The sequence below is a fragment of the Papio anubis genome, chromosome 1 (assembly GCF_008728515.1).
Source record: "Papio anubis isolate 15944 chromosome 1, Panubis1.0, whole genome shotgun sequence".
NCBI classification, from domain to species: domain Eukaryota; kingdom Metazoa; phylum Chordata; class Mammalia; order Primates; family Cercopithecidae; genus Papio; species Papio anubis.
The window spans coordinates 64,705,525-64,720,121 of NC_044976.1; the positions used below are offsets into that span (position 1 = coordinate 64,705,525).

Below are 14,597 nucleotides of genomic sequence, written 5' to 3' on the forward strand. Positions count from 1 at the left end.
CACTAATGAGAAAACAACTTTTAAAAATTACCTTAGGCATCTATAACCTAGATCATCCCAGTTTTAAGACTTTTCAGAATCTGTGTCTACTTGTTATATGTATGAAGCTGGCAACAAGAGGCCAAAATGTCAGAAGTGACATGCAAAACATTTACAGTCCTGTCTGTATGTGTGTGTTCAGGGGGAGATTGATTTAAGCCAATATTTTCTACCTAGCCTGCACATTTATGTTGGCAGGATTTCACTGGTAAATATTGGTCTAAACCAAACACTGAAATCTTTAATCACATTTAAACAGACATTGCATTATACTGCGTTAGACACTGCATTAGAAAGGAACCAACAGGGAAAAAGTAAGCACAGCTGATAGCTACAATCTTTCAAGGGTAAAAAGGAAAAATCAGAATTCAGTAAAATTCTTCAGAGGGAGAAATGCCAAGAAAACCATAGCTGAAATGCAAAATTGTGTTTTTCTAAAGTCTGGAGCTGAGTTCAGTTAAGTGACGTAGTTTACAAACCAGGGGAAATTAGGGCAGGAACGGAAGTACTGCTAAATTAGGAGAAATCGGCCAAAGGAAAGTGAGCTAGCTGTGACATACACAGTGTTGGCTTCTTTCTCTCATTCTCAAACAATTCTTGTTTGCTACTGTGTGGAGTTGGGTTGCCATGAAACCTGAGTCCTAATTTTATATTTCATTGGAAGTTCTGAATCTGTCACATAAAGCAACTATTTGTCTACCCACAGAGGCTGCAAAAATCGTAACTGTTAACCTTTCCTAATACACACAGAAAACCCCAACCCAAAAAGAGTTGCTTGGCTTTTTTTGTTTAGTGTCTTCATTCAGATCCAGGGGTTCTTACTGAATCATCCAGAACCCTGTAAATCACCTCAAGAGCCTGTGAGTCTCCTACTAAAGTGCCCCTTCCTCCATCCCTCACCACCTCTGCTGCACCAAACCCCACCCCACACACTTCAGACACAGCCCTAGACTGCTTAGATGCTTACTAAGAGAGTCTTCAGGAGGAATGGCTATTTTATCTCTGAAATCTATGCTTTTCCCTTCTTAATTAAACTGTCAGGCCCCACATTTTGGTGCAGATGATAAGATTTGAGAGAAGCAGGGATCCTTTTGAGATGAATGGTCAGTCCCACTAAAGGGTGCTTCAAAGAAATACTGTTTTTATTTGTTTCTTTTCTGTATTATTATTTTTTTAAGTCAGACCTGGTGCAGTGCCTCACATCTGTAATCCCAACACTGTGGGAGGCCGAGGTGGCAGGCTCACTTGAGCCCAGGAGTTCGAGACCAGCCTGAGCAACACAGCAAGACCCTCATCTCTACAGAAAATTAGAAAATCAGCCAGGCATGGTGGTAAGCACCTGTAGTCTCAGCTACTTTGGAGGCTGACGCAGGAGAATCACTTGGCCTAGGAGTTCGAGGCTGCAGTGAGCCGTGGTCATGCCACTGTGCTCCAGCCTGGGTGACAGAGTGAGATCTGGTCTCTAAAAAAATAAAATAAAATAAAATAATTTATCAGCTCTTAGGAGAGTGAGGACGTGGGACGCCCAGGAAAAAAAAAAAATGTTGAAAGACTCAGCATGGTTATTGCCAAACCTGGCTGAGGATGGAAATCACCTGAAGCAATTCTAAAAAGAACAAATTCCCAGAATGTAGTCTGCCAAGACTGCTTTATATGTCTGGGGTTTAGCCTGGGAATTGCCCCCAGGAGATTCAGATGCACCTCTTCTATAGACGGGTATAGTGATGAATATCAACTTTGAATTCAGGCTGGATTAGAAACCACGATCTAGTATATACTTAGTGTTGTAACTTTGGGCTGCTTATGTAACCTCTCTGAGCCTCAGTTTGCTCATCTGTAAAATAGGGATAACAACTATATACCGGGGTTGTTGTAAAGATTAATGAAATGATGTACATAGTCTCTCACACACTGTCTGACTTATGGTGTGACAAAAATAAAGTTAAGCCAATCCAAATGTCTCTTTGAGACTCACCCAACTGAGATACTCCTAAGGCATTCCTGATCACGCCGGAGGCAAACTGCCTCAGTCTGAATTCTGACTCCACTAAGTCTGTGACTCTGGAAAGTTACTGAATTTCTCTTTCTCCTCTGTAAAATAAAATGATCTATTATATTTAAAATAATACCCAGGTCAACAAATTATGATGAAGATCAAATTAGTTAATGGATGTAAAGTGCTTAGAAGCAGGGACTACTACCCAGTAAATATTAGCAAAAAATCATTATTTTTATTACCACCTCTTTTAAGACAAGCAATTATGGTGGAATGAATGCTGGCCTTCCAGTGTTCAAGTCCTGGCTATAGACTTATGAGCTAGAATACTGCTTCCCAATAGAAATGTAATAAACACCCTACAGGTAATTTAAAATTTTCTAATAAACACATAGAAAGAAACAGGTGTAATTAATTTTATAAACAGATTTGACTTAATATATGCAAAATAGTTAACATGTAATCAAATATATACATTTATTGAGCAATTTACATCATTTTTTCATACAAAGACTTCGAATTCCAGCATGTATGTTACACTTATAGCACATCTGACCACAGACTAGCCACATTTTAAGTACTCAGTAGCCACATGTGACTAGTAGCTACCATATTGCACAGGGTAGACATTCCAGATTCTAAAGCAAGTCCCAGCACCTTCATGAGCCTCAATAATCTCATTTGGAAAAATGGAGATAACATTAATGGCTTTGTTTGCAGAAGAAAATCAGTAAACTTGAAAGCTCATGTCAACTGGTAAAGACTGTATATAGCAGGTTTTCTACTCTTTACAACACTTGGACTACCAAATACAATGCGATTTCATAAAGTGATGTATCCAAGGTCGTGTGTGATCTGAGACATCACCCAGGACCACATCAGGCAGAGACACTTTCCTATAGGCAGATGAAAGAGATTTTAGCTAGTAATGTTTCAAGAGGTTGGAAATTTTCTAGTCCTCTTCCCCTCCTCACCCACCACCTTCACTCTCAACAGCAAGCACATTTGCTTCTACTCTTCACTGACTCTTGAAATTCCTTTGACCACTTTCATTCTACAAATAAAGATAAAATTGAGGGATAAATAACCCTTGTGTTCTCTCTAATAACATCTTAATTTGAGGCCTCCTTACTTCTTAAGTTCCTATCTTTTTCTACAAATGAAATTCTTTGATGTTAATCATTTACCAAGTGCTTATTCTCTACACTCTTATAATTTTTATAAAATTCTGCTATCAGAGCACTAGTTCATCTTCTTAAGGATTGTATTTTATATGTCAAGAGCACTGAACTTGGAGTCAGAAAGCCTAGATTCAAGTTTCCAGGTTCTACATTTTCTAGTTATGGGATTTGAGGTGAAGCATGTAATGACCAGAAGACATGAAAATTCCCTGAGCTTGGTCAGTCTTTTCCTCTATAAAATAAAGACAATGATATCTCTCTCGCAAGATATGATGAGGATTAAAAGAGATAATACACAAGAAAGTGATGTATAACTGCAAAGAATTAGACAACTATAAAATGGTGTTTAGGGATTTATAAGCCATTTTGTGCATGCTATTCTTCCATTGCACAGTTTTCAATGGTTCCTTATTGCCTGCCAAATAAAGTCAGAATCTTTAATCTAACAATAAAAACCTCCCCAAAATTTGGCCCTGATCACACTACTTTTGCAAGTTTATCCCACTCAACCCACTTACTCAAATCAAATGTTCTAACTAACTAGAACTCTCACATTTGTCCTCCCCAAACAATGCTGAATGGTGTGACATATTTCTAACTTGGTGTCTTTCTTCATGCTGTCCATTGCCTTACCTCATTTTCCAACCTCTCAAACTTCCACCCATTCTTCTTTACCTGGCCTCCAAATCTCTCATGATCTCCTTTTCCTTTGTATACTTGAGCTCTATCTCTGCAGCCTCTGAACTTTGCTTGTGTCTTTCTTATGGTAGCTATGAAAACCTTTGTGGGATTCTAGTAACTCTTGGTGCACAGAGACTTGCAATAAGATGCCTGAATGTGGGTACTCGGTGAGAATTAAATAATCAAATCTGCAAGTAATTTCGCAGAAGTACTATTGAGAGGCAAAATGTTTCCCATGTAAAAAACTAGCCAGCCTAGAAATCTAATCAACACATGAATGCAAAAGAAAGACAGACCTGATTAACTGTGGTAACACTGAATAAATCAGTAAAAAGGAGGTGGTTTGTTTGGAGACTAGCAAAAAAAGAACAAAGGACAAGTATTGAACATTGTGTCTCTGATACTGTTTAGTAGTAAAGGCCCCTTTCTTTTTGGTAATGCATAGCCTATCTGTTGATATGCTGGGCATGTCTACAGTTCAACCAATATTTTCTGAGCTTCTACTAGGTAATAGATGCTTGATGCACAAAAGACTAGCTCAAAAAGATAGATTCTGTACTGTCAAGAAGGTTCAAATCTAATAGATGAGAACAACCAAGAGAAATGTTTGTAATGAAATACGGTCATTTGGAAATAGAGGTTTGCAATATGGTGTTGTGAGATCTTAGAGGAAAGAGGCTTAATCCAACCTCAGAATATTTAGAAAACTTTGTAGAGGAGATGACACTAGGCTGAGTCCTAAAAGATAAGGAAGAGATAGCCAGCTGAACAAAGTTGGGAAAGGCATTTTAGGCAGATAGAAATGCTTGAGCAGAAACAACTATTATACAATCTATCTCAGTAAGGGAGCTGAGTATATCAGGCTTGAGGAAAGGAGCCATTTAAGCCATCCAGCTAACTCTGATGCTCTGATTTCATGCTTACCAACCCATCTTATGATTAGAATTTGACCTCCTACATAGGGAAACATGTGATGACCAGAAGACATAAAAAGCTTTTTGTAAATTATTGTTCTCCATTAATTCATTGGACTCTGATTTGCCATTGGGCTCTTGTGAGTTGAACTAGTATAAACTGAATGAACTCAAAATACACTAATAAAATTACATTTCTGGACCTGAAAGGCTGAAGTGACTTGAATTTTGGTCATCAACCAAATTCCACCACCTTAGAGGCCATGTGGTTTTAACTTATGAATGTTTCAAATCCATTTACCTCTCTTCATCTCCATTGCTATGACATGGTTGTAGCTATCATCATCTCCAGCATAGACTACTGTAATAAAGAAATCATGATGCCATCTTAGTCCATTCTTGCTGCTACAACAAAATATTTGAGATTAGGTAATTTTCAAAGAGCAGAAATTTATTTCTCACAGTTCTGGAAGCTGGGAAGTACAAGATCAAGGCATTGGTAGATTCAGTGTCTGAGGAGAGCTGCTCTCTCTGCTTCAAGATGGCCTCTTGTTTATGTGAAGGACCTCTTCAAGGACAACTACAAACCACTGCTCAAAGAAATAAAAGAGGACACAAACAAATGGAAAAACATTCCATGCTCATGGATAGGAAGAATCAATATCATGAAAATGGCCATACTGCCCAAGGTAATTTATGGATTCAATGCTATCCCCATCAAGCTACCACTGACTTTGTTCACAGAATTGGAAAAAACTGCTTTAAAGCTCATATGGAACCAAATAATAGCCCGCATGGCCAAGACAATCCTAAGCAAAAAGAACAAAGCTGGAAGCATCATGCTACCTGACTTCAAACTATACTACGAGGCTACAGTAACCAAAACAGCATGGTACTGGTACCAAAACAGAGATACAGACTAATGGAACAGAACAGAGGCCTCAGAAATAACACCACACATCTACAACCAACTGATCTTTGACAAACCTGACAAAAACAAGCAATGGGGAAAGGATTCCCTATTAATAAGTGGTGCTGGAAAAACTGGCTAGCCATATGTAGAAACTGAAACTGGATCCCTTCCTTATACTGTATACAAAAATTAACTCAAGGTGGATTAAAGACTTAAATGTAAGACCTAACACCATGAAAACCCTAGAAGAAAACCTAGGCAATACCATTCAGGACATAGGCATGGGCAAAGACTTCATGACTGAAACACCAAAAGCAATGGCAACAAAAGCCAAAATAGACAAATGGGATCTAATTAAACTAAAGAGCTTCTGCACAGCAAAAGGAACTATCATCCGAGTGAACAGGCAACCTAAAGAATGGGAGAAAATCTTTGCAATCCACCCATCTGACAAAGGGCTAATATCCAGAATCTACAAAGAACTTAAACAAATTTACAAGAAAAAAACAACCCCATCAAAGAGTGGGCAAAGGATATGAACAGACATTTCTTAAAAGAAGACATTTATGCAGCCAACAGACATATGAAAAAAATGCTCATCATCACTGGTCATCAGAGAAATGCAAATCAAAACCACAATGAGATACCATCTCATGCCAGTTAGAATAGTGATCATTAAAAATCAGGAAACAACAGATGCTGGAGAGGATGTGGAAAATAGGAACGCTTTTACACTGTTGGTGGGAGTGTAAATTAGTTCAACCATTGTGGAAGACAGTGTGGTGATTCCTCAAAGATCTAGAACTAGAAATACCATTTGACCCAGTGATCCCATTACTGGGTATATACCCCAAGGATTGTAAATCATGCTACTACAGAGACACATGCACACGTATGTTTATTGCAGCACTATTCACAATAGCAAAACTTGGAACCAACCCAAATGTCCATCAATGATAGACTGGATTAAGAAAATGTGTCACATGTACACCATGGGATACTATGCAGCCATAAAAAAGGATGAGTTCATGTCCTTTGCAGGGACATAGATGAAGCTGGAAACCATCATTCTAAGCAAACTATCACAAGGACAGAAAACCAAACACTGCATGTTCTCAGTCATGGGTGGGAGCTGAACAATGAGAACACATGGACACAGGGAGGGAAACATCACACACCGGGGCCTGTCAGGAGCTGGGGGTCTGGGGGAGGGATAGCATTAGAAGAAATACCTAATGTAAATGATGAGTTAATGGGTGCAGCACACCAATATGGCACATGTATACCTATGTAACAAACCAGAGCATTGTGCACATGTACCCTAGAACTTAAAGTGTAATTAAAAAATAAAATAAAATAAAAATAAAAGATGGCTCCTTATTGTTGTATCTTCTAGAAGGGACGAACTCTGTGCTCTCATATGGCAGAAGGGATGAAAGGAAAAAAGGGCCTAGCTAATTCTCCCCAGCTCTTTTAAAAGATTGGTAATCCCATTCATGAGTGCTCTGCCCTCATGACTTAATCACCTCCTAAAGGCCTCACCTCTTAATTCCTGTGTTGAAACCTCACCAGTAGGTTTCAACACAGGAATTTTGGGAGACACGTTTAGATCATAACAAATGCTACCAGCAATTAGGATGGATACTTAACTAGGTTACTGGGTAATGTTTTATGTGTTTTGGTATGGTTTACCTCATTTAATCTTCATAACTACCCCCACAAGATATGCTTACCCCCATTTTAGAGATGAGGAAATTAAGGCTTAGAGAAATTGAGCAACTCACTCAAGTTAATACTGCTAATAAATGGCAAAGCCGGATATCAAACTCGTGTATGTCTTCCTGTGGATATGGGGCTCTTGAATACTATTTAGCTAACCTCATTGCTAGTCTCTAGATTTCATTCTTGCCTTTAAGTTCATTCTCCAAATTGCAGCCAGAGGGATCTTTTTAAAATGCAAATTTGGCTGGACCACTCCTTTGATAGAGCTCCACCAAGTTTTCCAATGGCTTCCAGAATAAAATACAAGATCTTTTCATAGCCTTCCATGACTGTGTATAACTTGATCTAACTTCTCCTACCAGTCTTTCCCTCTCTGTGTTCCTGAGCATACTCTGATATTCCCCTTGCCTAGAATGCTTTTCTCTCCCTTGATACTTAATTATTATTCCTCAAAATCTCATAACTTTTCAAGGCAGGCCTTCTCTCACATCCCCACTTTTCAGATTGTGGGTCTCCAGTTATCCCTATTATAAATGTTTATAGCGTTCTACACTTCTTAGTATCTCTTTTCCAAGTTGTACTAAGTTTTTGCATAATTATTTTTCTATTCCTCTTAGGATAGAGGCTTCAAGTAAGCAAAATTCTAATATTCACCACTATATCCTTAGAGTTTCATGATGTGCCTACAACATAATAGGCATTCAAAAAGTTCACTCATTAAATATTTATCATATCATATTCAACAAATAATAGCCAACATTCATCTGGTACTTGTACCATGCACTGTCCTAAGCACTTTACATTTATTTATTTGTTAACCAAATGCTACAGCCCATTAAAATAGATACTATTATTATTCTCATTACACAGATGAAGAAACTAGGGCACAGAGAAGTAACGTCTTACGTAACAAAGTAATATAACAGTGAGTGGTGGTACTGGAATATGAACCAAGGCAGTCTAGCTCCAGAGACCAAGCTTTTAATCACTGCTCTATATCCTTCATAAATATTGTGTCAATATATTTACTTTGTTAGAAAAGTAATTGGACAACAGCTTGCCTCTATCCCTTTCACTTTCTTATGTCCTTGGTCTTGGTCTTTAATACCAATACAGGTAGATAATTAAGTTCTTTGAACATCCCTTCACATTGGTGGTACATGTTTTAGCTGGATGAGAACAGATTTTCATTAGCATGTAAATGCCAAAGGCAGAGTTCTGGAGAGCAGGTTTTGGTAAGGGTAAGGATATTAAAAGAGTGGGAGGTAGACCAAAAGGAAACAGTGCTATGAAGCTGGCACATCAAAGACATAGCTTTGCCTTGTCTAAGCCTATCTCTATAAAAGAAAGAGAAACTTTGACCATTTATTTATAACAGGCCCCGTGGCTTAGCAAAAAAATTATGGAATTTAGAATCAATATGTCAATCACTAGAATTAAAATGTCTCCTTCATTCTCCCTCCTTTTCCCATCTTCCCCTCTCAATCTCTCTGTCCGTCTTCTTTGCCTCCCTCCCTCCTGGGCCCATCATATCACTTTCAGCAAATTGTTAAATGCACCCAAGCCTCAATTTTCTCACATTCATAATGGAAAATGTATGTCATAATGATAATAATTTCTCTCTTGGGGTTATTTTTCAAGGAAAAAATGAGATATGCAAGTGAAAGTGCTTGGTAAACTGTCAAGTTATATATGCAAGAGCCAGTTGTGATTACAGTTTTTTTTGTTTTTGTTTTTGTTTTTGTTTTTGTTTTTGCTTGTAGTCTTAGAGGAATTTGCTAAAGAGATCAGCATCAAAATGACCTACTTTTCACTGTTATTTCCCTTAAGGGCAGTGAACCTCTTCTTTTGTGAATCCATCCAGAGTGAAATCCCTGTCATATGCAATTGCAAAGTTCCATATTTATAAAGACATGCTAACAAAGTCCTGCCTAAAGAAAGGCTACATAGGGTTTGCTAACTTTGGTCTTGGAAGAATTGCATTACAGTGTATACATGTTCTCCTGTTCTTATGATTTGTTCCATAGATATTTTACCCAAGGTTAAAATAGCATGCCCTCTTGAAATGTTGCACTCTAACCTGAGTGTGCTTCATTTACCAAATATTATATATTTGGACATAATAACTCATGATGAAGAAAAAATATTCCTAACTCTAAGGGAAAAAGTCACAATCAGGATCGCCAAATAAATAAATAGGCCAGTAGCCTCAAACTCATACCTTTGCATAAAGAGATGCCAATTCCTATATGTATGAAACTATTTTACATTTTATCAAGTACTTACTGCACTATGGGAAGGAACCAAAGAATGGACTAAGTATGCTAACTTAAAGGCATGTAGAGCCATAGGAGCAACCCAAACATAAGACATCTGCAGGGCTAGAAGCTTGAGAATGAAGCTAAAAGTAAAGCTGAATGTAAAGAATCCAATTAAAACACACTTCTCATTTACATAGATCAGAAGATTATGGGAGGAAGCTGAGAAGGCACCTAGCTTCACAGACTTACTATTTATAGAAAGAAAAGGGATTTCCAATATAATCACAGTGCAATGGACAATAGCACTCCTGAAGTGTCTTGTTCATTGCTGTAATCCGGCACCCACCCAGCAGCAGGCTTGGCACATAGTGGTTGCTCAGTGTACTTTTGCTGAATGAATGAACAAACAGCTTCCTTATACAATTCTCCATGTCTGAAAGGCACTGACCTGGTATGTCAGTTAGAATTTTGTGGAAAAACGATCCATCAGGTCAGGTCTATATTTTAGAAGTGGAAACCAACTATCTCTAACTTAAGACAAGTGTTAAGAATGCATTTTTCTGAAGTCATACAGTAAGAAGGACATTTTAGGATGTCATAGCCAACCTTACACATGCTTCCCTTCTCAGAGCCAAAGCAAAACTCTGTCAATGACCCAGCTGTCAAATACATGTCAATATATCATCAGGAAAGTGACCCAGGACCAGAGAAGTGGTGGGAAGGAGGGGAGAAGTTCCTGACACGTGCCAGATCAAAGGCTTGGCGTATATTGATTCACTTAATTTTCACAGCTAGTTTAAACTATCTTCCTGTTTTACAGGTGAAGAAATGGAAGCACAGTGGGCTACTTTTCTTGTCTAAGGGCACACTGCTATTAAATGGCACAGTTAACAGTTTATAAACAGCTGGGCAGACTCTAACGTGTTTCACTGAATTTTGAGTTAGTAAGAGCATCCTGGTCTATGTCACATTAAAACCAACATTTGTTGTTGTTTCTTAGCTATGTGAGATTTACTCAAACTCTGTTGATACCCATTGCTATAGCTAAAGAAAAGGAAAGGAAATGTGTTTTTGGAAATTCTGCTCTTGTTTTTTTAAACTGGGCTTCCCCTAGATGGGACTATCTGTTGAAAGCCTACATGGATAACCAGAAAGACAGAAAAGTACACAAATCACAAGTGTAGAAATCAGTGAGTTCTTATAAAGTGAACATACCTATGTAACCAGTTCCCAGAACAAGAAATAGATCATTGCCAACCCTATAGAAAGCCCTTCAAGTCCCTGCTGGTCACTAAGCCCACAAGGTAATCAATATCTTGACTTCTATTAATTAAGATTAGTTTTTGCCTCTTTGGAACTTTATGGAATTTGACCCATACTATTTTTTCATGTACTTTGTAATATTTGGTTTCCTTTGTTCCACATTTGTGTTTATGATATTCATTCCTGTTGCTGCATGTAACAGTTGGTCCAATTGATTTAACCACTTTGCAAATAGTTACCACCTTCTCTAATAGAAAGGAAGTCCAATTATGTGAGGCCCATAAAGGTTATGTACAGTTCTTTTCTATGTGCTTTCTGTGGATAAAAAGTATGGGTGACTTGACAGATAAGTTTCTGATATATAGAGATATGTTGGAATATCATATAGATGTAATTTGTAGGAAATTTATATTTGGGGTGTATTATGATGCTTTCAATTGCTAATCATGTATAATTGGGGGCACAGCACTGTTTTCTCTCAGTCTCAGTTTTCTCATCTGTATTACAAGCCATGAGACTTAAGGTTTCAAAGTTAAATGATGCCAGATACATAAAGGGCCCCTGTACCTACTTTTCCAAGAGATCAGTGTAGTCATAAGATTACGTTTCCCTGCACGGATTGCAGGGCCAGCTTTTAGGGCACCTGAGGTCTTTTAGCAGTGGGGCCGCTGATTTCATAACTGCTAAAATGTGTCCCCATGTTTTCTAACTATGAGTAACTAGCTATTTGTGGCCAGGCAGAGGTTTCTAATTACCCTTTCCTGTCACTCTTCTCTGGATCTCTCCCTCTTCCCAACAGGACTCTGCTAACTCACACACCTATTTCTACTAGATTTGCATTTAAAAAGCTGGGGAAATTGGTCTGTGAACCTAAGTATTAGATGAACTGAAAAATTACTGAAACAGAAAAACATGAAAAAGTCATTGACTGAAAATAAGAATATTGCTCAGTAGTTTGTACAATGCGATCCTATTTCTGTTATATACATATGTATGTTTACATACACACATAAACACATACATGACATGCACCAAGAAGTCAACAGTGGTGATCTCTGACTGCTAAAAATGTGAGATTTTTATCATTTGAATTGTTGGCTTCTCTGCAATTTTCTGTTTTTCTAAATGTGCCTGTATCCCATCTGTAATAATAAATGAGATATTTGCAAAATGTATATAATACTAAAAGGTTTACAGTCCATTTTTGTGTCTGTTCTCTGATTCTACCTTTCCCATGAGAATAGGATATTTTTCTTATCCTCGTTTTAGAGATAAATAAATTTAGTCTTCGAGAATATAAGTAATTTACCGGAGGTTACCCTCTGAAGCAAGATGCAGGACAAGAACCATACCAGGTCTTCTGAGTAAATATTGCACAGTTTCCCTGTGCTAAGGCCTGCATTAGGTAGATCAGAAAAGGGAAGTGGAGACTTGAGAAATAACAACATTTAGGAAAGCAGTTATGCAATCGTAAATGGAAGACATCCGAGGGTAAGATGCAACTTTAAATGCAAAATTTTCAGGAATACGTGCATCTTTCAGTGCTAAACTGAATCCTCTATTTCATGGACCAAGATATAGTCTTATTAGGAATCTGGAGGGAACTATTTGCTCTAATAATTTAACCTCTGATTTCTTAGTTGATGCCTTCAGGTAAATAAGATAATCATCCTACTTCCGTATCTATCACACGAAGATGTTGCAAGGATTAACAAATAGTGTGCTGGGAGCTCCTTTGAGAAAAGAGCTATTTGAATGCCACATATCATTAGCAGATTAATATTATAATTATTTATTCAATTTATCTTCCTGTTTCTCAGAGTCAAATGCAATACCCAGAGACTTATAGAAGGAAGAAAATCTTTCTTTGCCACTCTTGTTGGAGTGAAAGAGGGAAAAAAGAGAGGAAGAGAAGGGAGGTTGTTTCTCCCTACTTCTTCCCTCTGGAAGTTTCTGAAAACGAAGTCCAACCGCGTGACCATCCATGGTCCCATGACCTACTCTTACGGCCTCTGAGATTTGTTTCTGTGGTGTTAAACATTGTTTCTTCTCAGGGACATCTTATGTAAGACAGGAACAGAGCCAGTTTCATGGGCATATAACCTGTTGGGTTGCACAGGGCCCTATGCTCAGAAGGGTTCCATATTTGCCATCTTAAAACTTGTAATAATATTATATTTGAACTTGTGTTTTATAAGTGATGTCTGATGGAACAGTAGAGTATGTGCCAGTGGCTTGGAGCCTTGGCTCATGCACTTTCTCACTTCCTGTCACCTGCCTGTCTCCCTGGACAAGATCATCCTAACCATCCTTTCCTCTGCTCCCTGGTGCCCTAGGAATCGTCCAGCTTCCTTTTTCCCACCTGCACCTGTGACCACTGCTGTCCTCCATCCCCAGTCAGGGTACAGGCACAGGGAGGGTCTGAGTGAGCCATGTGTGCTTTGTAGCCTCAGGTGGGGCATGGAAGCAGCTATCTCTGACCTGGGCTGGCATAGCTGTGGCAGACAGAGGTCAGGTCTTGATGGGAGTGAGCCTCTTGTCCACCCCTGTTTCAGGTACCCAGCATGTCCCCGCTAAGAGGCTGCAGTACCCTTAGCAGTATGCTAAGACCCAAGGGGTTGTCTGCTGTGGGTAGGGTCTTAGAGACCATGAGAAGTGAGAAATACCTAACCTGACTTCCCCAGCTCTTGTGCCTGGTAGGGGCACAGCTCATCAGTCTGGCAGCTATCAGGAAGGAGGAGTGAGCTGCTGGTGAGCTATGTGTGTGCCCTCAGTCATAAGTGGCAGGGCCTTCATGTTGCTGTGAGGGTCTGCACTCACCTCAAGGTATCCCAGTGCCTGAAATAATGCAATATTTAAACACACCAAACCTTTAATTGTGATAAGTGTACCATAATAATATAAGACATTAACAATGAGGAAATTAGAATGTGGGATATGTGGGAAGTCCCTGTGTTATCTTTGCAATTTTTCTGTCAGTCTGAAAGTATTTTAAAATAAATATATGAAGAAAAAACCACCATGACAAGTTGAAAGAGAATGCAGAAGAAAGGAAAAAACTTTATATTTTAGTATCTTTTATAGTAATTTTACTGCTTTTTGAACAAGGGGCCCTGCACTTTCACTTTGTACTGGGCCTTTCAAATTATGCAGCTGATTCTTACTGTAAAATCCCTTATTGAATATGCAATTCAGTTATCTCCCTTTCTTTTCTTCCTCACACTCTTTCCTGCTCCTCAATGCCAGGCCTTAGGATTTCTCCGATTGCCATTAATAATTCTCCTATGCATCTATCACCTACTAAGAACTGGCTACCATCCTAGGCACTTCACATACTTTATCTTATTTCATCCCTTTATAACTTTATGAGATAAATATTTTTATCCTTCTTCTACGGATGTACGAAATTGAGGTCTAGGACCACACAGTAAGTGATAGAAGAGAAAGTCAACATTCGTGATTCTTACTCCAAATCTGGTGCTTTTTTTTCCACAGTGCTACAGACAGACCTTTCAGCCTTCAGGTGCCCAAGTATTTGTAGGCTCCTTAGGCAATTTGGTTTCCATTCCTCCAATTATTTGCTGAGTATCTCCTAGGTGCTAAAGCTACAAAGTTATAGCAGGGAAG

General features: G+C 38.6%; 1 protein-coding gene across 3 annotated transcripts in view; it reads left to right on the forward strand.

Moving 5' to 3' along the window:
* PDE4B (phosphodiesterase 4B) overlaps nucleotides 1-14,597 on the forward strand; it is a 575,666-nt gene that overhangs the window by 516,774 nt on the left and 44,295 nt on the right. The gene's annotated exons all lie outside the window — the stretch shown is intronic.